Source organism: Triticum dicoccoides, chromosome 7B, assembly GCF_002162155.2.
Source record: "Triticum dicoccoides isolate Atlit2015 ecotype Zavitan chromosome 7B, WEW_v2.0, whole genome shotgun sequence".
Taxonomy (NCBI): Eukaryota; Viridiplantae; Streptophyta; class Magnoliopsida; order Poales; family Poaceae; genus Triticum; species Triticum dicoccoides.
In genome coordinates, this window is record NC_041393.1 from 342,742,781 (window position 1) to 342,756,427 (window position 13,647).

Here is a 13,647-nt window from a genome sequence, read left to right on the forward strand (position 1 = left end):
CCGCAAGTTGATCACCAAAACATACATCAAGTGGATCACGTGATATCCCATTGTCACCACAGATAAACACAACAAGACATACATCAAGTGTTCTCAAATCCTTAAAGACTCAATCCTACAAGCTAACTTCAAAGGGAAAACTCAATCCATTACAAGAGAGTAGAGGGGGGAGAAACATCATAAGATCCAACTATAATAGCAAAGCTCGCGATACATCAAGATCGTGCCATAGAGAGAACACGAGAGAGAGAGAGAACAAACACATAGCTACTGGTACATACCCTCAGCCCCGAGGGTGAACTACTCCCTCCTCGTCATGGAGAGCGCCGGGATGATGAAGATGGCCATCAGTGAGGGATCCCCCCTCCGGCAGGGTGCCAGAACAGGCTCCCGAGAGGTTTTTGGTGGCTACAGAGGCTTGCGGCAGCGGAACTCCCGATCTATCTTTTTCTTCGATGGTTTTAGGGTATATGGGAATATATAGGCGAAAGAAGTCGGTCGAGGGAGCCTCGAGGGTCCCACGAGGGTGGAGGGTGCACCCAGGGGGGTGGGCGCACCCCCCCCCTATCTCGTGGCTTCCTCGATGCTTCCCTGGCTTGCACTGCAAGTTCCTGGGATTGCTTCTGTTCCAAAAATAACTTTTTCGAAGGTTTCATTCCGTTTGGACTCCGTTTGATATTCCTTTTCTTCGAAACACTGAAATAGGCAATAAAACAACAATATGGGCTGGGCCTCCGGTTAATAGGTTAGTCCCAAAAGTAATATAAAAGTGTATAATAAAGCCTGTAAACATCCAAAACAGATAATAAAATAGCATGAATGCTTCATAAATTATAGATACGTTGGAGACGTATCAGCCGTTCGTCCACAGCTTGGCCACGTAGTGCGGCAGTGGGTATGCCCCCGCTCTGATGCAGACGACCGACACATTGATAGGCATGCCAATGTCGAGCATGCCGCTGACCAAGAAAAACGCGCGACCGTCCTCCGCGAACAACAAGAGCCGTGGCTCCGATAGTGGCACTTGCAGCTGGAGCACCTTGCCGTACTGGATCCTATGAACGTGCATGGGATGCACGGTGCTGATGTGGTGGGAGAGCACCGGCGGCGGGCCTTCATAGCCGCAGACGGGCACGAGGCATTTGCAGGGCGCGAGCGGACACACGCTCTAGTGATCGGTGAGCTTGTGGTAAGTGACATAGAGCCCACAACCTTCATGCTGGCACTCCACCCTTACCGAAGAAAGGACGACGTCCACCACCGTGTTCTGCACATCGAAGCCACCACCGCGCTCGCACTTCTGGCACTGCCGCTGGTTCCCGGGGCGCTCGACGCGGCAGTCCGTGTAGGCTAGGTGCCCTCCCTTGCACTGCACAAATCAATCAAGAAACCTGCACCTTGCTCGATCAGCCGAACGGACGAGGTGTATTCGAACCTCATACACTGGAGGCTTTAAGTGGCGGAGGCACAAGGGTCAGTGGAGCAAGGTGAGGTCCATTGAGACCATAGAGAGCTCCATCGTCGGGTCCTGTTCCGTCTACATGATCTTGCCCTCCTCGTGCACAACCATCTCTTGCTTTAGGGCCGGGGCATTACAAAGCTTTACCGTCACATATTCATACTACTTCAAGGTGCATTAAATCAACACATGCAAGTATCAAAAGGAGAGTCACGGCATGCATGCATGCAATGTAATTAATGCATCGGTAAACGCAAATTATTGAAATATATCGAGTGCAGTGCTTTGATGTGTCATGTCAATTCGTACAACAACGAGAATTTGATTATCCTCTCCCTCGCGGACTGAACTCCGGTGCCTTAATTGCACCTGCCTATGGCTCTATGACAGGTTCGCCACCCACCTGTTGGGCCCACCTGTCATACACGCAAAGGCAGGAGCACTAAGTCAATGAAGCTACGTCCCTCCGTCGCCCATGAGCGTGGTGACTGGCAGGACTAGGAGAAGCTTTCGCTACATGCTCTCCCTCCCGCACGCGGTGGACATGCAGCAGTTCAATTGGTGTCAGATGGCTAGAAGCGTACTGTAGTACTCCTCCAGTGCAGTAGTACTCCATCATTGTTCGACTTCCCAAAGAGGCGAAGAGCCAAGTGCAGCCCGGACACTCGTGTGAAAGTTTCATGTGTAGAGTAGTCTAGGATAGCGTGTACCATGCCTATAAGCTTAAAATCGTTGATGCTCTGTGGCCGTCTTGAAGTTTTTTTAATTAGAATAGTCTTCTATCCCTACCTGTCATCCTGGTGATTGTAGGTTGCACGCTCATCTGGTTAAGACAGGAATATATATTTTAATTTGTGGTGGGTAAATGTTAGAGGTTGCAGCAAAATATATTGTACACCGCGGGTCTTTCAGCCAAGTTTAGAGGCAAGCATGTGCGGCCAGTGCTATGATGTGTCGCGTCAACTCGTACAATGAGGAGAAGCTTGATTTTACTACTACATGCCTTCTCCCTTGCCCATGCGCGTGGTTTCTTGCAGACGAGGACATGCTTTTGCTTATAGTACTACAACAAGCTATCCCTCCCGCTCGCGGTGGATGGACATGCAGCAGTGGATTCGATACTATAGAAGCAGTAGTAGTAACATCATTGTTCGTCTTCTCAAAGAGGCGAAGAGCCAAGCACAACCCGAACGTGGCAGTTGCGAACCTTGGAGCACGCATATAGCCAGGCTCTTGCATGAGACAAAATTTCTATGTGAGCCCACTATTGTAGTACGTACTTGCTAGTATAGCCCTGTTAACAAGAAAGAAGTATTTGCCTTTCTAGAGATTTCAACAAGTGACTAGACTATACCGAGACAGAATACATATGGAGCAAAATGAGTGAATCTGCACCGTAAATAAATACGTAGTTCTCTCGTTTTCCTCTCCGCAGTGCACAATATTGAGTATACCAACTACTCTCTTTTTGACACACATTTGCGCATACACTCACCCCTATGAACACACACACGCACACCCTAGCCCTATGAGCACATTCGAAAGACTGAGCCGACACCATCATCTTGAAATTTACGAAGTCACCATAGGCACCTCGTCGTCGATGGGAATGTCTCCTGACATGCAATAGACTCGAGCGGCAATCGCCTCCATAAGTGCTTGAGGGGTTGTTTGATTTCAGGGACTTTTTGGTGTAGGGACTAAAAAAAGTCCCTCTTAGAGACTTTTTAACCAAACAGGAGGGACTACTAGGGACTAAAAGTGTCTTTTTGGGACTAAATGAGGAAGACTCTCACGGAGAGTCTTTTTTGGGACTTTTTGGGACTTTTCCAACAATGCCCCTCCCTGCACCCATTGCCCTGCCGTCCCATGGTGTTGTTTGATTGTTATTTTTCTGTATACTAGGGGTAACATGGTCATTTAATAACCTTTAGGGAGGGACTAGGGACTTTTAGTCCCTGGAAACAAACAGGGAGGGACTTTTTAGTTGGGACTAGAAAAAGTCCTAGGACTTATGAACCAAACAGGGCCTAAATGCCAAGGAGGGAGAGGGTAGCGGTTCCCGAGATGTTGAACAGTCAATGATGCATCCTCAATTACATGTAGAGGGAATTAATTGGAAAACCAGAATAGAGCCAACACGATGTGAATGCAACAGAATTTGGACTCTCATATAAAGGCGCCCAACCACTCCAATCCATCTGCTGCTAGTCTCTGCGCAACACTGCTCACTCCAATCCAAGACCAAGTGACCAGAAGCCACAAGCACCTATGGAGGTGATGGACGCGAGCGGCAGTCTGCTATGCCAAATCATCCAAGGCGCCGGCCTGCGGACCCATACTGGACAACGTTTCCAGACGGTGCTCGTGACCGCCCGCATCGTACCCTCACCGACGCCGGCTTCCCTTCTCGCGTGGACGACATGATGGTTAACTCCATCTGCAAGTTCACCGCCGTCAAGAAGCACACAGACGACCTTGCCGTACTGCTCTAGCCCACGCGTCGAGGCTCCTCATTGCATGCCACCCCCATCGACCTCCATGGTGACGAAATCTTTCAAGCCCTCGTGGCCCTGCAGGTGCCGGAGGTCGCGACAAAGAATGTGCACCTCGAGGCCGCGCTCGCCGTGCTCGCCGCGCAGTACCTCATCATGTAAGAAACCGTCGACCTGCACATCCACCACTATGAGGAAATTGTATACATAGGCCACTACAACACAATCGAGGACAGAAAGACGTTGGCCTTCTTCCAGCGGCTGGAATCTTAGGATGCCATTGTTCAGAAGCATGTCGACCTGGCCACGAAAGGCGCTGCTACTTAGCCGCCGTTCGGTGGGCCAGCTCCCTGAGTCGAGGAGGTGGACGTCATTGATGGATGCATCTCTTCTTCTTGCCTCCTGTAACCAGCACTGCATCGTCTCATGGCCTTAATGTTTTATTAGTATAGTACTCCCTCCGTTCCAATACGGAGCAAAATGAGTGAATCAACACTCTAAAATATGTCTACATACATCCGTATGTTGTATTCCATTTGAAATAGTATCTAAAGAGGCTTATATTTAGGAACGGAGGGAGTATATGGCATTTTTATTCCAGTCGTAACGTTTTCACTATGAGGTGGGGCCGCAGTTGAGCAAACCCACCCCGCCCACCGGGCGTCGGCTGAGTTTAGAATTAGAAGAGAGAAACGAGGGAGGAGAGCTAGCCGTAGCATGGACGTTGTTGTCGAATGGGACTTGTGTTGATGGAATAGGAGTACTGAGCACTCGTACCTCTTTTTTATGGAAAAAGAGTCATATGTCTAGTACCACTAGTTGGGTGCATGTGACCTATAGATGTCATCACTTCAGGTCTCCTTTTCGAACCGCAGCTACGCTTCATAGTACATATTTTTCACGCATTTATCCTCCTACTCCTAGGCTATTTCCACGTGCTCCCTTTTGTCGACATGTGGGACATAGAGCATCTGGGTCGTAGTGCATGCACGACTCGGAGCATATGCCGAGGCACTTTACATTTCAGACCTCATGAATTACATGCAAACCCCCCACAGAAGAATAAATAAATAAATGAATTACTACATAAAACCGGATTATTTTCGTAGAAACTGGAGCACGTTCATTAAATTTTGGACATAACACGTTTATAAAAAATGACCGGACCTAAACCAGTCTAAGGGCCTCTTTGATTTCCCCGCAAAAAAGGTCCTCTTTGATTCGCAGGATACTGAAAACACAGGAATGGGGAAAGTATGATGGCGATGAACCGAGACGAGGAGAACTCTAGCTCAGTTAGAGGTTAGAGTTAGATTCTAACCCTGAACTAACTCTAAACCAAAGAGGTGTATGGATGGCAGGGTTAGATTGACAATAAATGCTCTTTCTCAATCATTTGACTACTTTGGACCCTATTTCCTGCCTGATTTGGTGTGGCCGACTCTTGTGTGGCCTCCTCCCTCTCACAATTGACATAAACGAACCATCTTTACAAATCAAGCAGGCACAACATGACAAATTTTACTTTGTCCATACAAATGAGATATCCCACTTAAACATACAAGTCGTCAATCAAGCTTCACAAAACAAATACACTCCATGAAACAAAGCATGAGCTAACTTATCACGGAAGTCATTCACGATAGGGAGGGAGCCCGGAGCCCTCACGCACCCAGGGAGGAGCTCGTCATCGTCGCTCTGGAGGAAGGCCCTGTAGAGCCCAAGCCCCGGGAACCCCTCCGACGTTGGCGCCTGTGAGTTGAGGTGGACACCGACATGGGTAGCAGGCCTGCTTGCCACCAACTGTGAACTTAATCTTTGGGCCTCTAGAAATAATGCGAGCCTGAACTGAAATACCTATAAAGGTGAACTGAATCTTTGGGCCTCTAGAAATAGTGCAAGCCTGAAACCGAAATACCTAGAAAGGTGAACATAATTTTTGGGCCTCTAGAAATAATGCAAGCCTGAGACTGAAATACCTAGAAAGGTGAATTGAATCTTTGTGCCTCTAAAAATAATGCAAGCGTGAAACTGAAATACCTAGAAAGGTGAACTGAATCTTTGGGCCTCTAGAAAGATTTATTACCTCCTCAAGAAGCATAGAACAATTCCACGCGTGTACCACAAATCTATACCAATTTTGATCAGGATCTAATTTTCCAAATCAGAATTAGCGCTAGAGCGAGCAAGATCAATGATATGGATGTGAGACAGAGAAGGAACAAACAAACTCACCCCTCTCGCGACTTCCCTGGTAGATGCGCCGCCGCCGCACACGACAGAGGGAGAAAAATGACCGGTGAAGGGGAAGCAGGGCAACCTTCAAAGGCCGGAGGGAGAGGGCGGCCGGAGTAGGGCAGCGGAGGCCGGAGAGAGAAGGCGGCCGGAGGAGAGAGAGGGCGAGCGGCAGAGCGGTGCTTGGGCGGGCGGCCCGATGGGGAACAGAGAGGTGTCGTGCAAGGGGGGCAGAGGGAGCGATCTGGTGCGGGCAGGGGAGATTTTTTTAGTTCTCTTTTAGTGGGCTCGAGGATAACTAACCCAATTAGAACTTCTCCACCGGGCTAGTTTTTTTAGCTGGGTTAGAGCAAACTAGCTCAAACTAACCCCAAACTAGCACTAACTCAGGGATCCAAACTAGTACTAACTCAGGGATCCAAACAAAGAGGAGTAGTATTGTACATGCTACAGTCTGGACCGTAGCACATTGTTTTTTATGGCCATATCACCACATTGTTTTCTACTGTTGGTTCACTGGGCTGCCGTGGTTCGCACTGTTGGTTCCCTGGGCTGCCATGGTTCGCACTCCTCCGATGTGATTAGTAGTAGTAGTATATACCGCATCATTCTTTGCGCCTTCTTACTACGTACTTCGCCGACATGTGGGAGAGCCAGAATCTGGGTCGACGTGTCATGCACGAGATTAGAGTGCGGAACGGAAGGGGGGCATCACCCCGGTCATAGCGCCAGTAATTCATGACTATAGTGAGTAGTCATATCACAAGTCTTTCCAGCAGTAACGCGCCGTCAAATCGCACAGCCCCGACCTTTCCAGCAGTAAGTTTGAATCCGCCACTCCCTCACCCTCCTTGCCTCTCTGTCAAAATGCCTACCCGAAAACTGCCGCGCGTACTGCCCGGGAAAAGCTCCGCCTTCAACTTTTAACTACGCAAAAATAGTTCGAACTTGTTCGTTCTATATAAATACTAGTACTGTATATTCACCCGTGGGGTTGTTCAATGAATGGAGGGCTGGGGAGCACAAGTGAACAATACTAGTACTACTAGTAGTAAGTAGGAGTCGTATAGTTAGTCACCTTAAATAGAGAGTTTTTTCTTTAATGCCACGTACACAAATTGAAACACTTGTTGTGGAGATAAAAAGATAATCACTCCACTATATATATACGCAGGGGCCTGAGCGCTTGCTTTACTAGGGTTGCTCTGTTCATTCTCTCATCCTCTCCAGATCTAAACAAGACAGCGGTAGCGAGATTTTCTCTTTGCTCACCGCCGGTCACAGATCCGGGCCGATCCCTTCGGCTGGTGTGTGTAGAGGACTAAAAGGTGCATCACTCACGCGGTCATCACCGCCGATGGAGGAAACCCATAGCTGCCGGCGTGGCCCGATCCTTTGCCCGTGACGTTCTCTTTGACACAGCGCCGGCTCGGGAGGTCCTCCGACCCTTCTTCCTCCCTACTATATTGTGCGCAGATCGGACCTGCCGCCGCCAACATCCCGATGAACCTCAGGTACAAGTTCTTCAAAAGCGGCCTTGCTCTACTGCCCCTGCTCCCCACGTGTCTACATGTGCATCTTTTTCTACTTCCATCAGCTCTTCCAAATCCACCTAAATTTTTAGGATAATTAGAGGTAAAGCTACTTCATGCATTCGAATCTAGGACTTGGTTCAAACAACGAAGAAGGGGGGGATCGTAGCATAAATCTATGACTTGATTCAAAGAGGAAATAATAGGGGGAAAGAAGTAGAGATCGGATACCCAACCAGTCTCTTGGTTGAAAAGGGAGATAATGGGAAAACTCAGTACAAACTGGATAAGGAACAAATCTATTATTGGTTGAAAAAAGAATAGAAAGTGGCAGTTGGTGGACAAGTCAACAGAGTATGTCCAGGATTAGATTTGCTGCCCTCACATAGTAAAAGGTCTCTAGGATTAGATTTGCTGCCCTCATATAGTAAAAGGTCTCCAGGATTAGATTTGCTTCCCTCACATAGTAAAAGTTCTCTAGGATTAGATTTGCTTCCCTCACAGAGCATGAACAAACTCAGCATCACTACTTTATGCCTCCTTGTAGGTACATTGTGCTGATGCGTCCACTGTCGCATGTCCTTATGCCAACCTTTTTCTGTTGTTAATGTAAGGGCGCATGTAAAATGAAGCGATCACACTATTACCTTAAGGACATGTCTAACCAGTGTTATTGTTAATCTAATGCCTCTAGTGATATGATGCAATTAAACTATGTTAACAAATGGTACTCCTGCTGTTTTCCCCAGTATGATAAGTAAGTTTCTTCTTTACGTTGATGAGTGACCTGGTGTGCCCATGGTCCCATGCCATTATACCAACTCTTTAGCTGCTGTTGATTTACTGTATTTGGTAAACAAGCAATGCCACCATTAAGTAATCCCATATTTCACGAATGTTATAGTTCATCGTAATGCTTCCGGTAACATGAAGCATTGCTGAAGTTTTAAAATTTCTAATGTCCTTATGTGTGCCATGAACGTAATTAACATGCTTCTTTTCATTTCGTGTATGTTTTGTATATTCTTATTGACCAACAACTGTTTACTTTCTATCTTTTTGTGCAGATAGGGATATCCATTTCACCTATTGCTATTGTGACCTTTTGGTGAACTGCACAAAACACCTTTTTTGGAATGAGTGTCTTGTGCAGTTCAACTAAAATGTCACGTGGGCAACATCTCTCATTTTTTGTGGAACTTCACAAAATGGTGATTTGAGTTTCCAAAATCTCCATCAAATTCTTCTAATCTCATGCAACATTTTATTAGCTTTTGCAAGATGAGCCGTCACTGTCACCACAATGGCACTTTATTTTAGTGGAACTGCACAAAAGGATAATCAAATTATAGTTGCACCTTACATGAGCAGGACAGCCGACCTCAATGTTGCTAAAGTTTAGTGCAACTACTAAAGAAGAACCTACCAGCTCACGAGAGCAAGTACTTCTTGCTAGCTGAATGATGCTATCTTTGCTTCATTTTAGGTGAACTGCAGAAAAAGGCGCCTGAATTGAGTCATGGAACTCCAGGCTGGCCTCATCCGAGTGGAGTTGCAGGTTCACCACATCGAGTCGTGGAGGTATAGGGCCCCTCTCACCGGTTGCTTCAACTAGTGCCACTATTATAGTAATCATGCTCTTTCTTATCTGTGCAAACAGGAATACTCTACTACAGATGTTGTGATGGTCAAGAGCATTCGCCAAGTTCTTGGGTTGTATGACACGACTAGCCAAGATGGATTTAATCCCGATATTCAATTTACCAAAAGGCTCTAATGGGTTGGTTTTGAATCTTGCAAGCTGGGAATCAATGAGATGTGTAGGCATCTTTGTTGTACTTATTATTTGAATCTTATTTGTTGGTTCTGAATCTTGGAAGCTGGGAATCAATGAGATGTGTAGGCATATTTGTTGTACTTATTATTTGAATCTTATTTGTTGGTTCTGAATCTTGCAAGCTGGGAAACATAACATGATGATGTAGAGGACAGCAACCATAACAAACTGTTCAAACTTGCTAGTATTTTTTGTTTGAAAGTGCAGCAAATGTGCTGATCATGTGCGTCCTTTGAATAATAATTATAGTGCATGTTGATCCTGTTGCACTGATAGAACGAGCCAATGCATTGCTTTTTTTAAGAATACATTTCAATTAAAGATAATTAAATTTAAGTAAAGTGACCACTAACACTTGTTATTACAGTACTAATACAGACCCACTCGTGAACCGACGTGTGTGGCCGGAATAGGTTTCTTCATGGAGGCGTTTGAATGCACCAAGGTTGCATATTCTGCCGGGCGTGCAGCGGGCGAGGGAGGGGTAGTAACTGTTGTCGCCTATAAACACTCATTTTACTGTTGAATCCAGTTCCCCAAAAGCTGAAAAATGAACTGCTCCTGCCGCCTACTCACTCGTTCACTTGGAGAGACTCCAATGGAGATCCGAGGGGTGAGCCTGCTGGATATGGACTTCAGCAAGGAGTTCACCTTTGATTTCTCCATTTAATCCCATGGCGGCACCAAGTTGAATGTGATGTACACCAATGGTCTGGACTCGGTGAAGCTCTGCCTCACCGAGTTCAAGCAGTACCTACAGGACGAGAAAGCACAAGGTCGCAGGACAAGACCTTGTGCCCATCCATTCGTCTCCTCGCAGGGACCAGCGGATCGCGATCGCCCAGGTATTCATGAGGGACGAGGTTCTCGTATACCACGACTGTAGGGCCATCAGAGGTTCTGGAGCATTCGCCCGTTTCGTCGGCAGCACCGACTGCACCTTCGCTATGGTGGAAAGAAGGAAGAACGCGACGGTTCGACCATCTGGTGCAACAAGCTTGTCGACATCCAGAAGCAATACAAGATCATCGGCAATGGGCAGGAGAAGGACTCCATGGTTGACCTCGCCGAGACCATCATCAACCCCTTCTACGCCAACATGAAAGAAGACAATAATACCAAGGAGCTCCATCGGCCACCCTACATCCGAACAAGTCAACCCTCTTACTCCCCTCCGCCTGCGTCTTCCCCCGCTCCGTTTCGTCTGGTCCGTGGTCTCGACATTGTCCTCTGCCTTGGTGCTCTCGCCGCGGCGCCACCATTTGTCGTTCCCAACATGGTCAGCAAAACAAGAGGAATCGGGAGACAACTGTTCGTCGAGAGACTGACAGTCCCGGGCCCACCAGGTCCATGGCCTAGGTTTTGTTGTTTAACATGGGTAGCCCACGACATGTTTCAACATTTTTTGGATCAAGCGGCCTCTGGGCCTCCCAACCTAGCTTGTCTATAACATCAGCAGCCCAAGTTATGTTTGTTTTTTCAAGACGACGCACATCCCAGTTCTATTTTTCTATAAGAATGCAAAACTGAACCTATGTTTTCCCTTCAATAATAGTGTATATATATATATATATACACACAGACGGTCTATTCTGCTAATATTAGCAGAATAACTATTCTGCACACCACTTCCGCACTGCACGCTGAACGCAAGTGCACTGCATCTTCTTGACGACGAGCACTGCAATATAGACTAGTGAACTTCGCGTCGGAACAAACTGCATGCAATGTTTTTCTGGTACTGTTTTTGCTCTAATTTTTTGATTGTTTATTGGAACGAGGCGTATAATATACCATTGAAAATCTATGGATTAGGCGCAACTTCGACATGTTGAACAGTTTTCGAGATTCCACACGGTTTAAGAGCAGTTTTGAAAATGGTGCGGCGGATGACGAGTGGCAGCGAGCGTTTTTTCGTGTTTTTTTAAACCGCTTGTCGGGATGAAGCAAATGATACCCCGTTGGATAGATATCGTCGAGGCGCATCTTTTTCATATATAAATGTTTCTTTAATTCCTTATGGTTTAAGAGCAGTTTCAAATTTACTAAATCACGGAATTTTGTTTTTCAAATTGTCGATACTGTTTTCGCTCCAGTTTTTGAACCGTTTGTCGAAACGAGGCGTGTGATACGCCGTTGGAAAGCTACGAATGAGGTGCAACTTTCATATGTTGAAATATTTTTGAAATTCCTTACGGTTTTAAGTTAATTTTGTAAATCATGCGGCAGATGACGAGTGGCAGCGGCCGTTTTTGGCGAAAGTTTTGCAAACCGCTGGTCGGAATGATTCAAACGATACGCCGTTGGAAAGATATCGACGATACGCAACTCTTTCATGTAGAACACTCTCTCTAATTCTTTACGGTTTAAGAGGAATTTCGAATTTACCGAAATGCGGACACTCTGTTTTTCGCGACACCCAAATCGACGTGGGGACTTCATCCAACTGAACACTGCACTGCAACGGATGAAAAACCGCACTGCATCACACGGGTAAGAGAACTGCATGGTTTCTTTTATTCAAACATAATTTTTTCAAGAACGAGAAAGTAGAGTGCACTTCACATCGGGTGTAAATGAACCACAACACTATCAAGAAGTGAACCGCATTACTTTTTTTCGCTTTCGTAACATTTTTTTTGCACTTACAGGATGAACAACATCATATGGCCGACCGCACTGCTTCAGAATGAAAACTGCACTGCATTGGACGGGCAAGCGAGCTGCATAATTTCTTTTGTCGGACGTAATTTTTCTCATACGAGTTTTTGTTATCTTTTTTTAACTTTTTTATAAACGAGAGTGGACCGCCGCGACATATGTCGAAGTGAACCGCATTAATATTTTGTTGTTCTGCTAAATTTTTCACAATTTTCGTGTTAAGGTACAAGTGAGCAGCATCACTCTCAAAAGTGAACCACATGCGAGGATCAAATGCACTGCAAGTGTTGATGTAGTCGGCTGAATTGAAACACTTGTAACAAATTGCACTTTCATGCTACACAAATTGGAGTGAATACATTTTTGTCTTCTTCAAACACTTGGGTGTCCTGGCGCACCGCAAGTTCGGGACGCCTGGATTACATGGGAGGGGGGAAGCTCCTTGAGCCGTACTGCATGGACACACAATGGATGAGTAGTGAGCTGCACGCGGGGCGTCGCTGAGCTGCACAAGAAAAAAAGTGGCGCGCCACCAAGCATGCTGCACACCACACTACATGGCATGACCCGCCGTACCAGACGGCACACCCCCACCGAACTGCATAGTCGTTCTGGCAAGGGAGGCGCACCGCACTGGAGCTGGAGGAGACTTCAGCCTCGATGCCGAACTTCAATGGAGAGCCAGACCAGCTGCACTTGTCGCCAGCCGCCACACCCACAGATGTGCAGCCCGCCACCGGCACCACCCCAGCCGTACTACAATGAGGACCCAAGCAAACCACTCCTACAGAAATCATACAAAAATCTGAGGAAAAACGTCTTTTTTGGAACTACACACTGAGGCATCCACAGGCGAACCGTATGGAGGCTGCTGACAAACTGCGTGTGCTGTTTCCAAACCATAGGCAGTGCACGATTAGCCGGCGAACCGCAACACACATTCTAGAGAGCTGCATGTTCTTCTTGCTTGAGCTGCATATCCAAAATCCAAAAAAGAAGTAAAAGTGCCCTTTTCTGAACTGCATGGGGGGCAGGGTGATGCTACACGGGACCGTAGTGAATAGTGGAGGAAGGTTGGGGTCGCGGCAGTGCTGACCCCAAGCTGTCCATCTAGAGGGGATTGGAGGTGGAGGGGATTGGGGGTCGTGGGCGGGGAAGCCAAGTAGGGGCGGGGACCATGGGAAGCCAGGTAGGTGCTGGAGGAGCTGCACGCCCCCGGATGATGGAGGAGTTGCACGCTCACTCGACGACGAAGGAGGTGCCACATCCCACTGGTGACAGCGCATAGCTGTGGGTGGGGCACGAGGTGCTGGAACGCGAGGTCCCCGTTAGAGGTTGGAACGCGGCCGTGCAGATCCAGAGGATGGCGGATCTGGTCGTCAGGATCCTGGATCCATCGTGGGTGGAGGCCGGCGGTTGGAGGGGGTT